The following is a 20,679-nucleotide window of genomic DNA, read 5'->3' as shown; positions in this document are numbered from 1 at the left end:
TCCAAGACCTCGTGGCGCAACGGTAGCGCGTCTGACTCCAGATCAGAATGTTGCGTGTTCAAATCACGTCGTGGTCAGAATTTTGATGTGTGCAATCGCTGCCTTTACACAGCGAAGTCAATGAATCAGCACAAGTACCAATGTGGCTTTACAGTTCAAATGTTGCTAAACTACGACCAATCCGATCATGCTTTAGATGACAGTCGTCTCTCACAAAAGCATGGCACACTGCAAATTCCTATATCAGATGATGCTGTGTGATTGACAGACTTAAATCAGTCTTCAAACAGGGAGTTTAAACCTGGAGGTTCAGATTAAAAATCATAAAGTTTTCAGACTAAGCTGTTTTGGCTATGGGATTGTATTGTCCACACGTGAACATGTCATGGAAAGTGACAGAAATTGCAATTATAGAAAGACTTGCTTCTGAAGGAAGGTGAATATTAAAAGGACGCCTGAACAGGGACTTGAACCCTTGACCCTCAGATTAAAAGTCTGATGCTCTACCGACTGAGCTATCCGGGCTCTGCATGTAACTGTTTTCATACACCTAACCTGCCGGGCAGATGCATGTTAGATCGTACATTTCCCCAGAGACACATGCCTTCATTCCAATTGATACAGTCAACGAAATCTGAACTAGGCATCCCCCCCATAGATGTTTTTCTTCCAAGACCTCGTAGCGCAACGGTAGCGCGTCTGACTCCAGATATGAAGGTTGCGTGTTCAAATCACGTCGTGGTCAGAAGTTTGATGTGTGCAATCGCTGCCTTTACACAGCGAAGTCAATGAATCAGCACAAGTACCAATGTGGCTTTACAGTTCAAATGTTGCTAAACAACGACCAATCCGATGATGCTTTAGATGACAGTCGTCTCTCACAAAAGCATGGCACACTGCAAATTCCTATATCAGATGATGCTATGTGATTGACAGACTTAAATCAGTCTTCAAACAGGGAGTTTAAACCTGGAGGTTCAGATTAAAAATCCTAAAGTTTTAAGACTAAGCTGTTTTGGCTATGGGATTGTATTGTCCACACGTGAACATGTCATGGAAAGTGACAGAAATTGCAATTATAGAAAGACTTGCTTCTGAAGGAAGGTGAATATTAAAAGGACGCCTGAACAGGGACTTGAACCCTGGACCCTCAGTTTAAAAGTCTGATGCTCTACCGACTGAGCTATCCGGGCTCTGCATGTAACTGTTTTCATACACCTAACCTGCCGGGCAGATGCATGTCAGATCGTACATTTCCCCAGAGACACAGGCCTTCATTCCAATTGATACAGTCAACGAAATCTGAACTAGGCATCCCCCCCATAGATGACTTTCTTCCAAGACCTCGTGGCGCAACGGTAGCGCGTCTGACTCCAGATCAGAATGTTGCGTGTTCAAATCACGTCGTGGTCAGAATTTTGATGTGTGCAATCGCTGCCTTTACACAGCGAAGTCAATGAATCAGCACAAGTACCAATGTGGCTTTACAGTTCAAATGTTGCTAAACAACGACCAATCCGATCATGCTTTAGATGACAGTCGTCTCTCACAAAAGCATGGCACACTGCAAATTCCTATATCAGATGATGCTGTGTGATTGACAGACTTAAATCAGTCTTCAAACAGGGAGTTTAAACCTGGAGGTTCAGATTAAAAATCCTAAAGTTTTCAGACTAAGCTGTTTTGGCTATGGGATTGTATTGTCCACACGTGAACATGTCATGGAAAGTGACAGAAATTGCAATTATAGAAAGACTTGCTTCTGAAGGAAGGTGAATATTAAAAGGACGCCTGAACAGGGACTTGAACCATGGACCCTCAGATTAAAAGTCTGATGCTCTACCGACTGAGCTATCCGGGCTCTGCATGTAACTGTTTTCATACACCTAACCTGCCGGGCAGCTGCATGTCAGATCGTACATTTCCCCAGAGACACAGGCCTTCATTCCAATTGATACAGTCAACGAAATCTGAACTAGGCATCCCCCCCATAGATGACTTTCTTCCAAGACCTCGTGGCGCAACGGTAGCGCGTCTGACTCCAGATCAGAAGGTTGCGTGTTCAAATCACGTCGTGGTCAGAATTTTGATGTGTGCAATCGCTGTCTTTACACAGCGAAGTCAATTAATCAGCACAAGTACCAATGTGGCTTTACAGTTCAAATGTTGCTAAACAACGACCAATCCGATGATGCTTTAGATGACAGTCGTCTCTCACAAAAGCATGGCACACTGCAAATTCCTATATCAGATGATGCTGTGTGATTGACAGACTTAAATCAGTCTTCAAACAGGGAGTTTAAACCTGGAGGTTCAGATTAAAAATCCTAAAGTTTTCAGACTAAGCTGTTTTGGCTATGGGATTGTATTGTCCACACGTGAACATGTCATGGAAAGTGACAGAAATTGCAATTATAGAAAGACTTGCTTCTGAAGGAAGGTGAATATTAAAAGTACGCCTGAACAGGGACTTGAACCATGGACCCTCAGATTAAAAGTCTGATGCTCTACCGACAGAGCTAACCGGGCTCTGCATGTCACTGTTTTCATACACCTAACCTGCCGGGCAGATGCATGTCAGATGGTTCATTTCCCCAGAGACACAGGCCTTCATTCCAATTGATACAGTCAACGAAATCTGAACTAGGCATCCCCCCCATAGATGACTTTCTTCCAAGTTCTCGTGGCGCAACGGTAGCGCGTCTGACTCCAGATCAGAAGGTTGCGTGTTCAAATCACGTCGTGGTCAGAATTTTGATGTGTGCAATCGCTGCCTTTACACAGCGAAGTCAATGAATCAGCACAAGTACCAATGTGGCTTTACAGTTCAAATGTTGCTAAACAACGACCAATCCGATGATGCTTTAGATGACAGTCGTCTCTCACAAAAGCATGGCACACTGCAAATTCCTATATCAGATGATGCTGTGTGATTGACAGACTTAAATCCGTCTTCAAACAGGGAGTTTAAACCTGGAGGTTCAGATTAAAAATCCTAAAGTTTTCAGACTAAGCTGTTTTGGCTATGGGATTGTATTGTCCACACGTGAACATGTCATGGAAAGTGACAGAAATTGCAATTATAGAAAGACTTGCTTCTGAAGGAAGGTGAATATTAAAAGGACGCCTGAACAGGGACTTGAACACTGGACCCTCAGATTAAAAATCTGATGCTCTACCGACTGAGCTATCCGGGCTCTGCATGTAACTGTTTTCATACACCTAACCTGCCGGGAAGATGCATGTCAGATCGTACATTTCCCCAGAGACACAGGCCTTCATTCCAATTGATACAGTAAACGAAATCTGAACTAGGCATCCCCCCCATAGATGAGTTTCTTCCAAGACCTCGTGGCGCAACGGTAGCGCGTCTGACTCCAGATCAGAAGGTTGCGTGTTCAAATCACGTCGTGGTCAGAATTTTGATGTGTGCAATCGCTGCCTTTACACAGCGAAGTCAATGAATCAGCACAAGTACCAATGTGGCTTTACAGTTCAAATGTTGCTAAACAACGACCAATCCGATGATGCTTTAGATGACAGTCGTCTCTCACAAAAGCATGGCACACTGCAAATTCCTATATCAGATGATGCTGTGTGATTGACAGACTTAAATCCGTCTTCAAACAGGGAGTTTAAACCTGGAGGTTCAGATTAAAAATCCTAAAGTTTTCAGACTAAGCTGTTTTGGCTATGGGATTGTATTGTCCACACGTGAACATGTCATGGAAAGTGACAGAAATTGCAATTATAGAAAGACTTGCTTCTGAAGGAAGGTGAATATTAAAAGGACGCCTGAACAGGGACTTGAACCCTGGACCCTCAGATTAAAAATTTGATGCTCTACCGACTGAGCTATCCGGGCTCTGCATGTAACTGTTTTCATACACCTAACCTGCCGGGAAGATGCATGTCAGATCGTACATTTCCCCAGAGACACAGGCCTTCATTCCAATTGATACAGTAAACGAAATCTGAACTAGGCATCCCCCCCATAGATGAGTTTCTTCCAAGACCTCGTGGCGCAACGGTAGCGCGTCTGACTCCAGATCAGAAGGTTGCGTGTTCAAATCACGTCGTGGTCAGAATTTTGATGTGTGCAATCGCTGCCTTTACACAGCGAAGTCAATGAATCAGCACAAGTACCAATGTGGCTTTACAGTTCAAATGTTGCTAAACAACGACCAATCCGATGATGCTTTAGATGACAGTCGTCTCTCACAAAAGCATGGCACACTGCAAATTCCTATATCAGATGATGCTGTGTGATTGACAGACTTAAATCCGTCTTCAAACAGGGAGTTTAAACCTGGAGGTTCAGATTAAAAATCCTAAAGTTTTCAGACTAAGCTGTTTTGGCTATGGGATTGTATTGTCCACACGTGAACATGTCATGGAAAGTGACAGAAATTGCAATTATAGAAAGACTTGCTTCTGAAGGAAGGTGAATATTAAAAGGACGCCTGAACAGGGACTTGAACCCTGGACCCTCAGATTTAAAATCTGATGCTCTACCGACTGAGCTATCCGGGCTCTGCATGTAACTGTTTTCATACACCTAACCTGCCGGGAAAGTGCATGTCAGATCGTACATTTCCCCAGAGACACAGGCCTTCATTCCAATTGATACAGTCAACGAAATCTGAACTAGGCATCCCCCCCATAGATGATTTTCTTCCAAGACCTCGTGGCGCAACGGTAGCGCGTCTGACTCTAGATCAGAAGGTTGCGTGTTCAAATCAAGTCGTGGTCAGAATTTTGATGTGTGCAATCGCTGCCTTTACACAGCGAAGTCAATGAGTCAGCACAAGTACCAATGTGGCTTTACAGTTCAAATGTTGCTAAACAACGACCAATCCGATGATGCTTTAGATGACAGTCGTCTCTCACAAAAGCATGGCACACTGCAAATTCCTATATCAGATGATGCTGTGTGATTGACAGACTTAAATCCGTCTTCAAACAGGGAGTTTAAACCTGGAGGTTCAGATTAAAAATCCTAAAGTTTTCAGACTAAGCTGTTTTGGCTATGGGATTGTATTGTCCACACGTGAACATGTCATGGAAAGTGACAGAAATTGCAATTATAGAAAGACTTGCTTCTGAAGGAAGGTGAATATTAAAAGGACGCCTGAACAGGGACTTGAACCCCGGACCCTCAGATTAAAAATCTGATTCTCTACCGACTGAGCTATCCGGGCTCTGCATGTAACTGTTTTCATACACCTAACCTGCCGGGCAGATGCATGTCAGATCGTACATTTCCCCAGAGACACAGGCCTTCATTCCAATTGATACAGTCAACGAAATCTGAACTAGGCATCCCCCCCATAGATGAGTTTATTCCAAGAGTTCGTGGCGCAACGGTAGCGCGTCTGACTCCAGATCAGAAGGTTGCGTGTTCAAATCACGTCGTGGTCAGAATTTTGATGTGTGCAATCGCTGCCTTTACACAGCGAAGTCAATGAATCAGCACAAGTACCAATGTGGCTTTACAGTTCAAATGTTGCTAAACAACGACCAATCCGATGATGCTTTAGATGACAGTCGTCTCTCACAAAAGCATGGCACACTGCAAATTCCTATATCAGATGATGCTATGTGATTGACAGATTTAAATCAGTCTTCAAACAGGGAGTTTAAACCTGGAGGTTCAGATTAAAAATCCTAAAGTTTTCAGACTAAGCTGTTTTGGCTATGGGATTGTATTGTCCACACGTGAACATGTCATGGAAAGTGACAGAAATTGCAATTATAGAAAGACTTGCTTCTGAAGGAAGGTGAATATTAAAAGGACGCCTGAACAGGGACTTGAACCCTGGACCCTCAGATTAAAAGTCTGATGCTCTACCGACTGAGCAATCCGGGCTCTGCATGTAACTGTTTTCATACACCTAACCTGCCGGGCAGATGCATGTCAGATCGTACATTTCCCCAGAGACACAGGCCTTCATTCCAATTGATACAGTCAACGAAATCTGAACTAGGCATCCCCCCCATAGATGACTTTCTTCCAAGACCTCGTGGCGCAACGGTAGCGCGTCTGACTCCAGATCAGAATGTTGCGTGTTCAAATCACGTCGTGGTCAGAATTTTGATGTGTGCAATCGCTGCCTTTACACAGCGAAGTCAATGAATCAGCACAAGTACCAATGTGGCTTTACAGTTCAAATGTTGCTAAACAACGACCAATCCGATCATGCTTTAGATGACAGTCGTCTCTCACAAAAGCATGGCACACTGCAAATTCCTATATCAGATGATGCTGTGTGATTGACAGACTTAAATCAGTCTTCAAACAGGGAGTTTAAACCTGGAGGTTCAGATTAAAAATCCTAAAGTTTTCAGACTAAGCTGTTTTGGCTATGGGATTGTATTGTCCACACGTGAACATGTCATGGAAAGTGACAGAAATTGCAATTATAGAAAGACTTGCTTCTGAAGGAAGGTGAATATTAAAAGGACGCCTGAACAGGGACTTGAACCATGGACCCTCAGATTAAAAGTCTGATGCTCTACCGACTGAGCTATCCGGGCTCTGCATGTAACTGTTTTCATACACCTAACCTGCCGGGCAGCTGCATGTCAGATCGTACATTTCCCCAGAGACACAGGCCTTCATTCCAATTGATACAGTCAACGAAATCTGAACTAGGCATCCCCCCCATAGATGACTTTCTTCCAAGACCTCGTGGCGCAACGGTAGCGCGTCTGACTCCAGATCAGAAGGTTGCGTGTTCAAATCACGTCGTGGTCAGAATTTTGATGTGTGCAATCGCTGTCTTTACACAGCGAAGTCAATTAATCAGCACAAGTACCAATGTGGCTTTACAGTTCAAATGTTGCTAAACAACGACCAATCCGATGATGCTTTAGATGACAGTCGTCTCTCACAAAAGCATGGCACACTGCAAATTCCTATATCAGATGATGCTGTGTGATTGACAGACTTAAATCAGTCTTCAAACAGGGAGTTTAAACCTGGAGGTTCAGATTAAAAATCCTAAAGTTTTCAGACTAAGCTGTTTTGGCTATGGGATTGTATTGTCCACACGTGAACATGTCATGGAAAGTGACAGAAATTGCAATTATAGAAAGACTTGCTTCTGAAGGAAGGTGAATATTAAAAGTACGCCTGAACAGGGGCTTGAACCATGGACCCTCAGATTAAAAGTCTGATGCTCTACCGACAGAGCTAACCGGGCTCTGCATGTCACTGTTTTCATACACCTAACCTGCCGGGCAGATGCATGTCAGATGGTACATTTCCCCAGAGACACAGGCCTTCATTCCAATTGATACAGTCAACGAAATCTGAACTAGGCATCCCCCCCATAGATGACTTTCTTCCAAGTTCTCGTGGCGCAACGGTAGCGCGTCTGACTCCAGATCAGAAGGTTGCGTGTTCAAATCACGTCGTGGTCAGAATTTTGATGTGTGCAATCGCTGCCTTTACACAGCGAAGTCAATGAATCAGCACAAGTACCAATGTGGCTTTACAGTTCAAATGTTGCTAAACAACGACCAATCCGATGATGCTTTAGATGACAGTCGTCTCTCACAAAAGCATGGCACACTGCAAATTCCTATATCAGATGATGCTGTGTGATTGACAGACTTAAATCCGTCTTCAAACAGGGAGTTTAAACCTGGAGGTTCAGATTAAAAATCCTAAAGTCTTCAGACTAAGCTGTTTTGGCTATGGGATTGTATTGTCCACACGTGAACATGTCATGGAAAGTGACAGAAATTGCAATTATAGAAAGACTTGCTTCTGAAGGAAGGTGAATATTAAAAGGACGCCTGAACAGGGACTTGAACACTGGACCCTCAGATTAAAAATCTGATGCTCTACCGACTGAGCTATCCGGGCTCTGCATGTAACTGTTTTCATACACCTAACCTGCCGGGAAGATGCAAGTCAGATCGTACATTTCCCCAGAGACACAGGCCTTCATTCCAATTGATACAGTAAACGAAATCTGAACTAGGCATCCCCCCCATAGATGAGTTTCTTCCAAGACCTCGTGGCGCAACGGTAGCGCGTCTGACTCCAGATCAGAAGGTTGCGTGTTCAAATCACGTCGTGGTCAGAATTTTGATGTGTGCAATCGCTGCCTTTACACAGCGAAGTCAATGAATCAGCACAAGTACCAATGTGGCTTTACAGTTCAAATGTTGCTAAACAACGACCAATCCGATGATGCTTTAGATGACAGTCGTCTCTCACAAAAGCATGGCACACTGCAAATTCCTATATCAGATGATGCTGTGTGATTGACAGACTTAAATCCGTCTTCAAACAGGGAGTTTAAACCTGGAGGTTCAGATTAAAAATCCTAAAGTTTTCAGACTAAGCTGTTTTGGCTATGGGATTGTATTGTCCACACGTGAACATGTCATGGAAAGTGACAGAATTTGCAATTATAGAAAGACTTGCTTCTGAAGGAAGGTGAATATTAAAAGGACGCCTGAACAGGGACTTGAACCCTGGACCCTCAGATTAAAAATCTGATGCTCTACCGACTGAGCTATCCGGGCTCTGCATGTAACTGTTTTCATACACCTAACCTGCCGGGAAGATGCATGTCAGATCGTACATTTCCCCAGAGACACAGGCCTTCATTCCAATTGATACAGTCAACGAAATCTGAACTAGGCATCCCCCCCATAGATGATTTTCTTCCAAGACCTTGTGGCGCAACGGTAGCGCGTCTGACTCCAGATCAGAAGGTTGCGTGTTCAAATCATGTCGTGGTCAGAATTTTGATGTGTGCAATCGCTGCCTTTACACAGCGAAGTCAATGAATCAGCACAAGTACCAATGTGGCTTTACAGTTCAAATGTTGCTAAACAACGACCAATCCGATGATGCTTTAGATGACAGTCGTCTCTCACAAAAGCATGGCACACTGCAAATTCCTATATCAGATGATGCTTTGTGATTGACAGACTTAAATCCGTCTTCAAACAGGGAGTTTAAACCTGGAGGTTCAGATTAAAAATCCTAAAGTTTTCAGACTAAGCTGTTTTGGCTATGGGATTGTATTGTCCACACGTGAACATGTCATGGAAAGTGACAGAAATTGCAATTATAGAAAGACTTGCTTCTGAAGGAAGGTGAATATTAAAAGGACGCCTGAACAGGGACTTGAACCCTGGACCCTCAGATTAAAAATCTGATGCTCTACCGACTGAGCTATCCGGGCTCTGCATGTAACTGTTTTCATACACCTAACCTGCCGGGAAGATGCATGTCAGATCGTACATTTCCCCAGAGACACAGGCCTTCATTCCAATTGATACAGTAAACGAAATCTGAACTAGGCATCCCCCCCATAGATGAGTTTCTTCCAAGACCTCGTGGCGCAACGGTAGCGCGTCTGACTCCAGATCAGAAGGTTGCGTGTTCAAATCACGTCGTGGTCAGAATTTTGATGTGTGCAATCGCTGCCTTTACACAGCGAAGTCAATGAATCAGCACAAGTACCAATGTGGCTTTACAGTTCAAATGTTGCTAAACAACGACCAATCCGATGATGCTTTAGATGACAGTCGTCTCTCACAAAAGCATGGCACGCTGCAAATTCCTATATCAGATGATGCTGTGTGATTGACAGACTTAAATCCGTCGTCAAACAGGGAGTTTAAACCTGGAGGTTCATATTAAAAATCCTAAAGTTTTCAGACTAAGCTGTTTTGGCTATGGGATTGTATTGTCCACACGTGAACATGTCATGGAAAGTGACAGAAATTGCAATTATAGAAAGACTTGCTTCTGAAGGAAGGTGAATATTAAAAGGACTCCTGAACAGGGACTTGAACCCTGGACCCTCAGATTTAAAATCTGATGCTCTACCGACTGAGCTATCCGGGCTCTGCATGTAACTGTTTTCATACACCTAACCTGCCGGGAAAGTGCATGTCAGATCGTACATTTCCCCAGAGACACAGGCCTTCATTCCAATTGATACAGTCAACGAAATCTGAACTAGGCATCCCCCCCATAGATGATTTTCTTCCAAGACCTCGTGGCGCAACGGTAGCGCGTCTGACTCTAGATCAGAAGGTTGCGTGTTCAAATCAAGTCGTGGTCAGAATTTTGATGTGTGCAATCGCTGCCTTTACACAGCGAAGTCAATGAGTCAGCACAAGTACCAATGTGGCTTTACAGTTCAAATGTTGCTAAACAACGACCAATCCGATGATGCTTTAGATGACAGTCGTCTCTCACAAAAGCATGGCACACTGCAAATTCCTATATCAGATGATGCTGTGTGATTGACAGACTTAAATCCGTCTTCAAACAGGGAGTTTAAACCTGGAGGTTCAGATTAAAAATCCTAAAGTTTTCAGACTAAGCTGTTTTGGCTATGGGATTGTATTGTCCACACGTGAACATGTCATGGAAAGTGACAGAAATTGCAATTATAGAAAGACTTGCTTCTGAAGGAAGGTGAATATTAAAAGGACGCCTGAACAGGGACTTGAACCCTGGACCCTCAGATTAAAAATCTGATGCTCTACCGACTGAGCTATCCGGGCTCTGCATGTAACTGTTTTCATACACCTAACCTGCCGGGAAGATGCATGTCAGATCGTACATTTCCCCAGAGACGCAGGCCTTCATTCCAATTGATACAGTAAACGAAATCTGAACTAGGCATCCCCCCCATAGATGAGTTTCTTCCAAGACCTCGTGGCGCAACGGTAGCGCGTCTGACTCCAGATCAGAAGGTTGCGTGTTCAAATCACGTCGTGGTCAGAATTTTGATGTGTGCAATCTCTGCCTTTACACAACGAAGTCAATGAATCAGCACAAGTACCAATGTGGCTTTACAGTTCAAATGTTGCTAAACAACGACCAATCCGATGATGCTTTAGATGACAGTCGTCTCTCACAAAAGCATGGCACACTGCAAATTCCTATATCAGATGATGCTATGTGATTGACAGACTTAAATCAGTCTTCAAACAGTTAGTTTAAACCTGGAGGTTCAGATTAAAAATCCTAAAGTTCTCAGACTAAGCTGTTTTGGCTATGGGATTGTATTGTCCACACGTGAACATGTCATGGAAAGTGACAGAAATTGCAATTATAGAAAGACTTGCTTCTGAAGGAAGGTGAATATTAAAAGGACGCCTGAACAGGGACTTGAACCCTGGACCCTCAGATTTAAAATCTGATGCTCTACCGACTGAGCTATCCGGGCTCTGCATGTAACTGTTTTCATACACCTAACCTGCCGGGAAGATGCATGTCAGATCGTACATTTCCCCAGAGACACAGGCCTTCATTCCAATTGATACAGTCAACGAAATCTGAACTAGGCATCCCCCCCATAGATGACTTTCTTCCAAGTTCTCGTGGCGCAACGGTAGCGCGTCTGACTCCAGATCAGAAGGTTGCGTGTTCAAATCACGTCGTGGTCAGAATTTTGATGTGTGCAATCGCTGCCTTTACACAGCGAAGTCAATGAATCAGCACAAGTACCAATGTGGCTTTACAGTTCAAATGTTGCTAAACAACGACCAATCCGATGATGCTTTAGATGACAGTCGTCTCTCACAAAAGCATGGCACACTGCAAATTCCTATATCAGATGATGCTGTGTGATTGACAGACTTAAATCCGTCTTCAAACAGGGAGTTTAAACCTGGAGGTTCAGATTAAAAATCCTAAAGTCTTCAGACTAAGCTGTTTTGGCTATGGGATTGTATTGTCCACACGTGAACATGTCATGGAAAGTGACAGAAATTGCAATTATAGAAAGACTTGCTTCTGAAGGAAGGTGAATATTAAAAGGACGCCTGAACAGGGACTTGAACACTGGACCCTCAGATTAAAAATCTGATGCTCTACCGACTGAGCTATCCGGGCTCTGCATGTAACTGTTTTCATACACCTAACCTGCCGGGAAGATGCAAGTCAGATCGTACATTTCCCCAGAGACACAGGCCTTCATTCCAATTGATACAGTAAACGAAATCTGAACTAGGCATCCCCCCCATAGATGAGTTTCTTCCAAGACCTCGTGGCGCAACGGTAGCGCGTCTGACTCCAGATCAGAAGGTTGCGTGTTCAAATCACGTCGTGGTCAGAATTTTGATGTGTGCAATCGCTGCCTTTACACAGCGAAGTCAATGAATCAGCACAAGTACCAATGTGGCTTTACAGTTCAAATGTTGCTAAACAACGACCAATCCGATGATGCTTTAGATGACAGTCGTCTCTCACAAAAGCATGGCACACTGCAAATTCCTATATCAGATGATGCTGTGTGATTGACAGACTTAAATCCGTCTTCAAACAGGGAGTTTAAACCTGGAGGTTCAGATTAAAAATCCTAAAGTTTTCAGACTAAGCTGTTTTGGCTATGGGATTGTATTGTCCACACGTGAACATGTCATGGAAAGTGACAGAATTTGCAATTATAGAAAGACTTGCTTCTGAAGGAAGGTGAATATTAAAAGGACGCCTGAACAGGGACTTGAACCCTGGACCCTCAGATTAAAAATCTGATGCTCTACCGACTGAGCTATCCGGGCTCTGCATGTAACTGTTTTCATACACCTAACCTGCCGGGAAGATGCATGTCAGATCGTACATTTCCCCAGAGACACAGGCCTTCATTCCAATTGATACAGTCAACGAAATCTGAACTAGGCATCCCCCCCATAGATGATTTTCTTCCAAGACCTTGTGGCGCAACGGTAGCGCGTCTGACTCCAGATCAGAAGGTTGCGTGTTCAAATCATGTCGTGGTCAGAATTTTGATGTGTGCAATCGCTGCCTTTACACAGCGAAGTCAATGAATCAGCACAAGTACCAATGTGGCTTTACAGTTCAAATGTTGCTAAACAACGACCAATCCGATGATGCTTTAGATGACAGTCGTCTCTCACAAAAGCATGGCACACTGCAAATTCCTATATCAGATGATGCTTTGTGATTGACAGACTTAAATCCGTCTTCAAACAGGGAGTTTAAACCTGGAGGTTCAGATTAAAAATCCTAAAGTTTTCAGACTAAGCTGTTTTGGCTATGGGATTGTATTGTCCACACGTGAACATGTCATGGAAAGTGACAGAAATTGCAATTATAGAAAGACTTGCTTCTGAAGGAAGGTGAATATTAAAAGGACGCCTGAACAGGGACTTGAACCCTGGACCCTCAGATTAAAAATCTGATGCTCTACCGACTGAGCTATCCGGGCTCTGCATGTAACTGTTTTCATACACCTAACCTGCCGGGAAGATGCATGTCAGATCGTACATTTCCCCAGAGACACAGGCCTTCATTCCAATTGATACAGTAAACGAAATCTGAACTAGGCATCCCCCCCATAGATGAGTTTCTTCCAAGACCTCGTGGCGCAACGGTAGCGCGTCTGACTCCAGATCAGAAGGTTGCGTGTTCAAATCACGTCGTGGTCAGAATTTTGATGTGTGCAATCGCTGCCTTTACACAGCGAAGTCAATGAATCAGCACAAGTACCAATGTGGCTTTACAGTTCAAATGTTGCTAAACAACGACCAATCCGATGATGCTTTAGATGACAGTCGTCTCTCACAAAAGCATGGCACGCTGCAAATTCCTATATCAGATGATGCTGTGTGATTGACAGACTTAAATCCGTCGTCAAACAGGGAGTTTAAACCTGGAGGTTCATATTAAAAATCCTAAAGTTTTCAGACTAAGCTGTTTTGGCTATGGGATTGTATTGTCCACACGTGAACATGTCATGGAAAGTGACAGAAATTGCAATTATAGAAAGACTTGCTTCTGAAGGAAGGTGAATATTAAAAGGACTCCTGAACAGGGACTTGAACCCTGGACCCTCAGATTTAAAATCTGATGCTCTACCGACTGAGCTATCCGGGCTCTGCATGTAACTGTTTTCATACACCTAACCTGCCGGGAAAGTGCATGTCAGATCGTACATTTCCCCAGAGACACAGGCCTTCATTCCAATTGATACAGTCAACGAAATCTGAACTAGGCATCCCCCCCATAGATGATTTTCTTCCAAGACCTCGTGGCGCAACGGTAGCGCGTCTGACTCTAGATCAGAAGGTTGCGTGTTCAAATCAAGTCGTGGTCAGAATTTTGATGTGTGCAATCGCTGCCTTTACACAGCGAAGTCAATGAGTCAGCACAAGTACCAATGTGGCTTTACAGTTCAAATGTTGCTAAACAACGACCAATCCGATGATGCTTTAGATGACAGTCGTCTCTCACAAAAGCATGGCACACTGCAAATTCCTATATCAGATGATGCTGTGTGATTGACAGACTTAAATCCGTCTTCAAACAGGGAGTTTAAACCTGGAGGTTCAGATTAAAAATCCTAAAGTTTTCAGACTAAGCTGTTTTGGCTATGGGATTGTATTGTCCACACGTGAACATGTCATGGAAAGTGACAGAAATTGCAATTATAGAAAGACTTGCTTCTGAAGGAAGGTGAATATTAAAAGGACGCCTGAACAGGGACTTGAATCCTGGACCCTCAGATTAAAAATCTGATGCTCTACCGACTGAGCTATCCGGGCTCTGCATGTAACTGTTTTCATACACCTAACCTGCCGGGAAGATGCATGTCAGATCGTACATTTCCCCAGAGACACAGGCCTTCATTCCAATTGATACAGTAAACGAAATCTGAACTAGGCATCCCCCCCATAGATGAGTTTCTTCCAAGACCTCGTGGCGCAACGGTAGCGCGTCTGACTCCAGATCAGAAGGTTGCGTGTTCAAATCACGTCGTGGTCAGAATTTTGATGTGTGCAATCTCTGCCTTTACACAACGAAGTCAATGAATCAGCACAAGTACCAATGTGGCTTTACAGTTCAAATGTTGCTAAACAACGACCAATCCGATGATGCTTTAGATGACAGTCGTCTCTCACAAAAGCATGGCACACTGCAAATTCCTATATCAGATGATGCTATGTGATTGACAGACTTAAATCAGTCTTCAAACAGTTAGTTTAAACCTGGAGGTTCAGATTAAAAATCCTAAAGTTTTCAGACTAAGCTGTTTTGGCTATGGGATTGTATTGTCCACACGTGAACATGTCATGGAAAGTGACAGAAATTGCAATTATAGAAAGACTTGCTTCTGAAGGAAGGTGAATATTAAAAGGACGCCTGAACAGGGACTTGAACCCTGGACCATCAGATTTAAAATCTGATGCTCTACCGACTGAGCTATCCGGGCTCTGCATGTAACTGTTTTCATACACCTAACCTGCCGGGAAGATGCATGTCAGATCGTACATTTCCCCAGAGACACAGGCCTTCATTCCAATTGATACAGTCAACGAAATCTGAACTAGGCATCCCCCCCATAGATGATTTTCTTCCAAGACCTCGTGGCGCAACGGTAGCGCGTCTGACTCTAGATCAGAAGGTTGCGTGTTCAAATCAAGTCGTGGTCAGAATTTTGATGTGTGCAATCGCTGCCTTTACACAGCGAAGTCAATGAGTCAGCACAAGTACCAATGTGGCTTTACAGTTCAAATGTTGCTAAACAACGACCAATCCGATTATGCTTTAGATGACAGTCGTCTCTCACAAAAGCATGGCACACTGCAAATTCCTATATCAGATGATGCTGTGTGATTGACAGACTTAAATCCGTCTTCAAACAGGGAGTTTAAACCTGGAGGTTCAGATTAAAAATCCTAAAGTTTTCAGACTAAGCTGTTTTGGCTATGGGATTGTATTGTCCACACGTGAACATGTCATGGAAAGTGACAGAAATTGCAATTATAGAAAGACTTGCTTCTGAAGGAAGGTGAATATTAAAAGGACGCCTGAACAGGGACTTGAACCCTGGACCCTCAGATTAAAAATCTGATGCTCTACCGAATGAGCTATCCGGGCTCTGCATGTAACTGTTTTCATACACCTAACCTGCCGGGAAGATGCATGTCAGATCGTACATTTCCCCAGAGACACAGGCCTTCATTCCAATTGATACAGTAAACGAAATCTGAACTAGGCATCCCCCCCATAGATGAGTTTCTTCCAAGACCTCGTGGCGCAACGGTAGCGCGTCTGACTCCAGATCAGAAGGTTGCGTGTTCAAATCACGTCGTGGTCAGAATTTTGATGTGTGCAATCTCTGCCTTTACACAACGAAGTCAATGAATCAGCACAAGTACCAATGTGGCTTTACAGTTCAAATGTTGCTAAACAACGACCAATCCGATGATGCTTTAGATGACAGTCGTCTCTCACAAAAGCATGGCACACTGCAAATTCCTATATCAGATGATGCTATGTGATTGACAGACTTAAATCAGTCTTCAAACAGTTAGTTTAAACCTGGAGGTTCAGATTAAAAATCCTAAAGTTTTCAGACTAAGCTGTTTTGGCTATGGGATTGTATTGTCCACACGTGAACATGTCATGGAAAGTGACAGAAATTGCAATTATAGAAAGACTTGCTTCTGAAGGAAGGTGAATATTAAAAGGACGCCTGAACAGGGACTTGAACCCTGGACCCTCAGATTTAAAATCTGATGCTCTACCGACTGAGCTATCCGGGCTCTGCATGTAACTGTTTTCATACACCTAACCTGCCGGGAAGATGCATGTCAGATCGTACATTTCCCCAGAGACACAGGCCTTCATTCCAATTGATACAGTAAACGAAATCTGAACTAGGCATCCCCCCCATAGATGAGTTTCTTCCAAGACCTCGTGGCGCAACGGTAGCGCGTCTGACTCCAGATCAGAAGGTTGCGTGTTCAAATCACGTCGTGGTCAGAATTTTGATGTGTGCAATCGCTGCCTTTACACAGCGAAGTCAATGAGTCAGCACAAGTACCAATGTGGCTTTACAGTTCAAATGTTGCTAAACAACGACCAATCCGATGATGCTTTAGATGACAGTCGTCTCTCACAAAAGCATGGCACACTGCAAATTCCTATATCAGATGATGCTGTGTGATTGACAGACTTAAATCCGTCTTCAAACAGGGAGTTTAAACCTGGAGGTTCAGATTAAAAATCCTAAAGTTTTCAGACTAAGCTGTTTTGGCTATGGGATTGTATTGTCCACACGTGAACATGTCATGGAAAGTGACAGAAATTGCAATTATAGAAAGACTTGCTTCTGAAGGAAGGTGAATATTAAAAGGACGCCTGAACAGGGACTTGAACCCTGGACCCTCAGATTAAAAATCTGATGCTCTACCGACTGAGCTATCCGGGCTCTGCATGTAACTGTTTTCATACACCTAACCTGCCGGGAAGATGCATGTCAGATCGTACATTTCCCCAGAGACACAGGCCTTCATTCCAATTGATACAGTAAACGAAATCTGAACTAGGCATCCCCCCCATAGATGAGTTTCTTCCAAGACCTCGTGGCGCAACGGTAGCGCGTCTGACTCCAGATCAGAAGGTTGCGTGTTCAAATCACGTCGTGGTCAGAATTTTGATGTGTGCAATCTCTGCCTTTACACAACGAAGTCAATGAATCAGCACAAGTACCAATGTGGCTTTACAGTTCAAATGTTGCTAAACAACGACCAATCCGATGATGCTTTAGATGACAGTCGTCTCTCACAAAAGCATGGCACACTGCAAATTCCTATATCAGATGATGCTATGTGATTGACAGACTTAAATCAGTCTTCAAACAGGGAGTTTAAACCTGGAGGTTCAGATTAAAAATCCTAAAGTTTTCAGACTAAGCTGTTTTGGCTATGGGATTGTATTGTCCACACGTGAACATGTCATGGAAAGTGACAGAAATTGCAATTATAGAAAGACTTGCTTCTGAAGGAAGGTGAATATTAAAAGGACACCTGAACAGGGACTTGAACCCTGGACCCTCAGATTTAAAATTTGATGCTCTACCGACTGAGCTATCCGGGCTCTGCATGTAACTGTTTTCATACACCTAACCTGCCGGGAAGATGCATGTCAGATCGTACATTTCCCCAGAGACACAGGCCTTCATTCCAATTGATACAGTCAACGAAATCTGAACTAGGCATCCCCCCCATAGATGATTTTCTTCCAAGACCTCGTGGCGCAACGGTAGCGCGTCTGACTCTAGATCAGAAGGTTGCGTGTTCAAATCAAGTCGTGGTCAGAATTTTGATGTGTGCAATCGCTGCCTTTACACAGCGAAGTCAATGAATCAGCACAAGTACCAATGTGGCTTTACAGTTCAAATGTTGCTAAACAACGACCAATCCGATGATGCTTTAGATGACAGTCGTCTCTCACAAAAGCATGGCACACTGCAAATTCCTATATCAGATGATGCTTTGTGATTGACAGACTTAAATCCGTCTTCAAACAGGGAGTTTAAACCTGGAGGTTCAGATTAAAAATCCTAAAGTTTTCAGACTAAGCTGTTTTGGCTATGGGATTGTATTGTCCACACGTGAACATGTCATGGAAAGTGACAGAAATTGCAATTATAGAAAGACTTGCTTCTGAAGGAAGGTGAATATTAAAAGGACACCTGAACAGGGACTTGAACCCTGGACCCTCAGATTTAAAATTTGATGCTCTACCGACTGAGCTATCCGGGCTCTGCATGTAACTGTTTTCATACACCTAACCTGCCGGGAAGATGCATGTCAGATCGTACATTTCCCCAGAGACACAGGCCTTCATTCCAATTGATACAGTCAACGAAATCTGAACTAGGCATCCCCCCCATAGATGATTTTCTTCCAAGACCTCGTGGCGCAACGGTAGCGCGTCTGACTCTAGATCAGAAGGTTGCGTGTTCAAATCAAGTCGTGGTCAGAATTTTGATGTGTGCAATCGCTGCCTTTACACAGCGAAGTCAATGAATCAGCACAAGTACCAATGTGGCTTTACAGTTCAAATGTTGCTAAACAACGACCAATCCGATGATGCTTTAGATGACAGTCGTCTCTCACAAAAGCATGGCACACTGCAAATTCCTATATCAGATGATGCTTTGTGATTGACAGACTTAAATCCGTCTTCAAACAGGGAGTTTAAACCTGGAGGTTCAGATTAAAAATCCTAAAGTTTTCAGACTAAGCTGTTTTGGCTATGGGATTGTATTGTCCACACGTGAACATGTCATGGAAAGTGACAGAAATTGCAATTATAGAAAGACTTGCTTCTGAAGGAAGGTGAATATTAAAAGGACGCCTGAACAGGGACTTGAACCCTGGACCCTCAGATTTAAAATTTGATGCTCTACCGACTGAGCTATCCGGGCTCTGCATGTAACTGTTTTCATACACCTAACCTGCCGGGAAGATGCATGTCAGATCGTACATTTCCCCAGAGACACAGGCCTTCATTCCAATTGATACAGTCAACGAAATCTGAACTAGGCATCCCCCCCATAGATGATTTTCTTCCAAGACCTCGTGGCGCAACGGTAGCGCGTCTGACTCTAGATCAGAAGGTTGCGTGTTCAAATCAAGTCGTGGTCAGAATTTTGATGTGTGCAATCGCTGCCTTTACACAGCGAAGTCAATGAATCAGCACAAGTACCAATGTGGCTTTACAGTTCAAATGTTGCTAAACAACGACCAATCCGATGATGCTTTAGATGACAGTCGTCTCTCACAAAAGCATGGCACACTGCAAATTCCTATATCAGATGATGCTTTGTGATTGACAGACTTAAATCCGTCTTCAAACAGGGAGTTTAAACCTGGAGGTTCAGATTAAAAATCCTAAAGTTTTCAGACTAAGCTGTTTTGGCTATGGGATTGTTTTGTCCACACGTGAACATGTCATGGAAAGTGACAGAAATTGCAATTATAGAAAGACTTGCTTCTGAAGGAAGGTGAATATTAAAAGGACGCCTGAACAGGGACTTGAACCCTGGACCCTCAGATTAAAAATCTGATGCTCTACCGACTGAGCTATCCGGGCTCTGCATGTAACTGTTTTCATACACCTAACCTGCCGGGAAGATGCATGTCAGATCGTACATTTCCCCAGAGACACAGGCCTTCATTCCAATTGATACAGTAAACGAAATCTGAACTAGGCATCCCCCCCATAGATGAGTTTCTTCCAAGACCTCGTGGCGCAACGGTAGCGCGTCTGACTCCAGATCAGAAGGTTGCGTGTTCAAATCACGTCGTGGTCAGAATTTTGATGTGTGCAATCGCTGCCTTTACACAGCGAAGTCAATGAATCAGCACAAGTACCAATGTGGCTTTACAGTTCAAATGTTGCTAAACAACGACCAATCCGATGATGCTTTAGATGACAGTCGTCTCTCACAAAAGCATGGCACACTGCAAATTCCTATATCAGATGATGCTGTGTGATTGACAGACTTAAATCCGTCTTCAAACAGGGAGTTTAAACCTGGAGGTTCAGATTAAAAATCCTAAAGTTTTCAGACTAAGCTGTTTTGGCTATGGGATTGTATTGTCCACACGTGAACATGTCATGGAAAGTGACAGAAATTGCAATTATAGAAAGACTTGCTTCTGAAGGAAGGTGAATATTAAAAGGACGCCTGAACAGGGACTTGAACCCTGGACCCTCAGATTTAAAATCTGATGCTCTACCGACTGAGCTATCCGGGCTCTGCATGTAACTGTTTTCATACACCTAACCTGCCGGGAAGATGCATGTCAGATCGTACATTTCCCCAGAGACACAGGCCTTCATTCCAATTGATACAGTCAACGAAATCTGAA

The 20,679-nt window shown here is 43.6% G+C and overlaps 26 non-coding genes across 26 annotated transcripts; 17 read left to right on the top strand and 9 right to left on the bottom strand.

The window, feature by feature from the left end:
- The first annotated feature begins 5 nt into the window (after window positions 1-5).
- trnaw-cca (transfer RNA tryptophan (anticodon CCA)) lies at window positions 6-77 on the top strand. The gene has a single exon. It is a non-coding gene; the product is annotated as a tRNA-Trp (tRNA).
- A 375-nt stretch (window positions 78-452) lies between these two features.
- Window positions 453-525, bottom strand: trnak-uuu (transfer RNA lysine (anticodon UUU)). The gene has a single exon. It is a non-coding gene; the product is annotated as a tRNA-Lys (tRNA).
- Window positions 526-1,341: 816 nt separating this feature from the next.
- On the top strand, window positions 1,342-1,413 carry trnaw-cca (transfer RNA tryptophan (anticodon CCA)). Its single transcript has one exon. It is a non-coding gene; the product is annotated as a tRNA-Trp (tRNA).
- A 596-nt stretch (window positions 1,414-2,009) lies between these two features.
- On the top strand, window positions 2,010-2,081 carry trnaw-cca (transfer RNA tryptophan (anticodon CCA)). Its single transcript has one exon. It is a non-coding gene; the product is annotated as a tRNA-Trp (tRNA).
- A 1,264-nt stretch (window positions 2,082-3,345) lies between these two features.
- On the top strand, window positions 3,346-3,417 carry trnaw-cca (transfer RNA tryptophan (anticodon CCA)). The gene has a single exon. It is a non-coding gene; the product is annotated as a tRNA-Trp (tRNA).
- Window positions 3,418-4,013: 596 nt separating this feature from the next.
- On the top strand, window positions 4,014-4,085 carry trnaw-cca (transfer RNA tryptophan (anticodon CCA)). Its single transcript has one exon. It is a non-coding gene; the product is annotated as a tRNA-Trp (tRNA).
- Window positions 4,086-5,796: 1,711 nt separating this feature from the next.
- Window positions 5,797-5,869, bottom strand: trnak-uuu (transfer RNA lysine (anticodon UUU)). Its single transcript has one exon. It is a non-coding gene; the product is annotated as a tRNA-Lys (tRNA).
- Window positions 5,870-6,017: 148 nt separating this feature from the next.
- Window positions 6,018-6,089, top strand: trnaw-cca (transfer RNA tryptophan (anticodon CCA)). Its single transcript has one exon. It is a non-coding gene; the product is annotated as a tRNA-Trp (tRNA).
- A 596-nt stretch (window positions 6,090-6,685) lies between these two features.
- trnaw-cca (transfer RNA tryptophan (anticodon CCA)) lies at window positions 6,686-6,757 on the top strand. Its single transcript has one exon. It is a non-coding gene; the product is annotated as a tRNA-Trp (tRNA).
- Window positions 6,758-8,021: 1,264 nt separating this feature from the next.
- On the top strand, window positions 8,022-8,093 carry trnaw-cca (transfer RNA tryptophan (anticodon CCA)). The gene has a single exon. It is a non-coding gene; the product is annotated as a tRNA-Trp (tRNA).
- Window positions 8,094-8,468: 375 nt separating this feature from the next.
- Window positions 8,469-8,541, bottom strand: trnak-uuu (transfer RNA lysine (anticodon UUU)). Its single transcript has one exon. It is a non-coding gene; the product is annotated as a tRNA-Lys (tRNA).
- A 595-nt stretch (window positions 8,542-9,136) lies between these two features.
- trnak-uuu (transfer RNA lysine (anticodon UUU)) lies at window positions 9,137-9,209 on the bottom strand. Its single transcript has one exon. It is a non-coding gene; the product is annotated as a tRNA-Lys (tRNA).
- A 148-nt stretch (window positions 9,210-9,357) lies between these two features.
- On the top strand, window positions 9,358-9,429 carry trnaw-cca (transfer RNA tryptophan (anticodon CCA)). The gene has a single exon. It is a non-coding gene; the product is annotated as a tRNA-Trp (tRNA).
- A 1,043-nt stretch (window positions 9,430-10,472) lies between these two features.
- Window positions 10,473-10,545, bottom strand: trnak-uuu (transfer RNA lysine (anticodon UUU)). Its single transcript has one exon. It is a non-coding gene; the product is annotated as a tRNA-Lys (tRNA).
- Window positions 10,546-10,693: 148 nt separating this feature from the next.
- Window positions 10,694-10,765, top strand: trnaw-cca (transfer RNA tryptophan (anticodon CCA)). The gene has a single exon. It is a non-coding gene; the product is annotated as a tRNA-Trp (tRNA).
- Window positions 10,766-12,029: 1,264 nt separating this feature from the next.
- On the top strand, window positions 12,030-12,101 carry trnaw-cca (transfer RNA tryptophan (anticodon CCA)). The gene has a single exon. It is a non-coding gene; the product is annotated as a tRNA-Trp (tRNA).
- A 375-nt stretch (window positions 12,102-12,476) lies between these two features.
- Window positions 12,477-12,549, bottom strand: trnak-uuu (transfer RNA lysine (anticodon UUU)). Its single transcript has one exon. It is a non-coding gene; the product is annotated as a tRNA-Lys (tRNA).
- Window positions 12,550-13,144: 595 nt separating this feature from the next.
- trnak-uuu (transfer RNA lysine (anticodon UUU)) lies at window positions 13,145-13,217 on the bottom strand. The gene has a single exon. It is a non-coding gene; the product is annotated as a tRNA-Lys (tRNA).
- Window positions 13,218-13,365: 148 nt separating this feature from the next.
- trnaw-cca (transfer RNA tryptophan (anticodon CCA)) lies at window positions 13,366-13,437 on the top strand. Its single transcript has one exon. It is a non-coding gene; the product is annotated as a tRNA-Trp (tRNA).
- A 1,264-nt stretch (window positions 13,438-14,701) lies between these two features.
- Window positions 14,702-14,773, top strand: trnaw-cca (transfer RNA tryptophan (anticodon CCA)). The gene has a single exon. It is a non-coding gene; the product is annotated as a tRNA-Trp (tRNA).
- Window positions 14,774-16,037: 1,264 nt separating this feature from the next.
- Window positions 16,038-16,109, top strand: trnaw-cca (transfer RNA tryptophan (anticodon CCA)). The gene has a single exon. It is a non-coding gene; the product is annotated as a tRNA-Trp (tRNA).
- Window positions 16,110-16,705: 596 nt separating this feature from the next.
- On the top strand, window positions 16,706-16,777 carry trnaw-cca (transfer RNA tryptophan (anticodon CCA)). Its single transcript has one exon. It is a non-coding gene; the product is annotated as a tRNA-Trp (tRNA).
- A 375-nt stretch (window positions 16,778-17,152) lies between these two features.
- Window positions 17,153-17,225, bottom strand: trnak-uuu (transfer RNA lysine (anticodon UUU)). The gene has a single exon. It is a non-coding gene; the product is annotated as a tRNA-Lys (tRNA).
- Window positions 17,226-17,373: 148 nt separating this feature from the next.
- Window positions 17,374-17,445, top strand: trnaw-cca (transfer RNA tryptophan (anticodon CCA)). The gene has a single exon. It is a non-coding gene; the product is annotated as a tRNA-Trp (tRNA).
- A 2,379-nt stretch (window positions 17,446-19,824) lies between these two features.
- On the bottom strand, window positions 19,825-19,897 carry trnak-uuu (transfer RNA lysine (anticodon UUU)). Its single transcript has one exon. It is a non-coding gene; the product is annotated as a tRNA-Lys (tRNA).
- A 148-nt stretch (window positions 19,898-20,045) lies between these two features.
- On the top strand, window positions 20,046-20,117 carry trnaw-cca (transfer RNA tryptophan (anticodon CCA)). The gene has a single exon. It is a non-coding gene; the product is annotated as a tRNA-Trp (tRNA).
- Window positions 20,118-20,679: the final 562 nt, after the last annotated feature.

This window comes from Salvelinus fontinalis, chromosome 3 (assembly GCF_029448725.1).
Source record: "Salvelinus fontinalis isolate EN_2023a chromosome 3, ASM2944872v1, whole genome shotgun sequence".
In the NCBI taxonomy this organism is placed as follows: domain Eukaryota; kingdom Metazoa; phylum Chordata; class Actinopteri; order Salmoniformes; family Salmonidae; genus Salvelinus; species Salvelinus fontinalis.
This window is presented reverse-complemented; position numbering and strand designations above follow the sequence as displayed.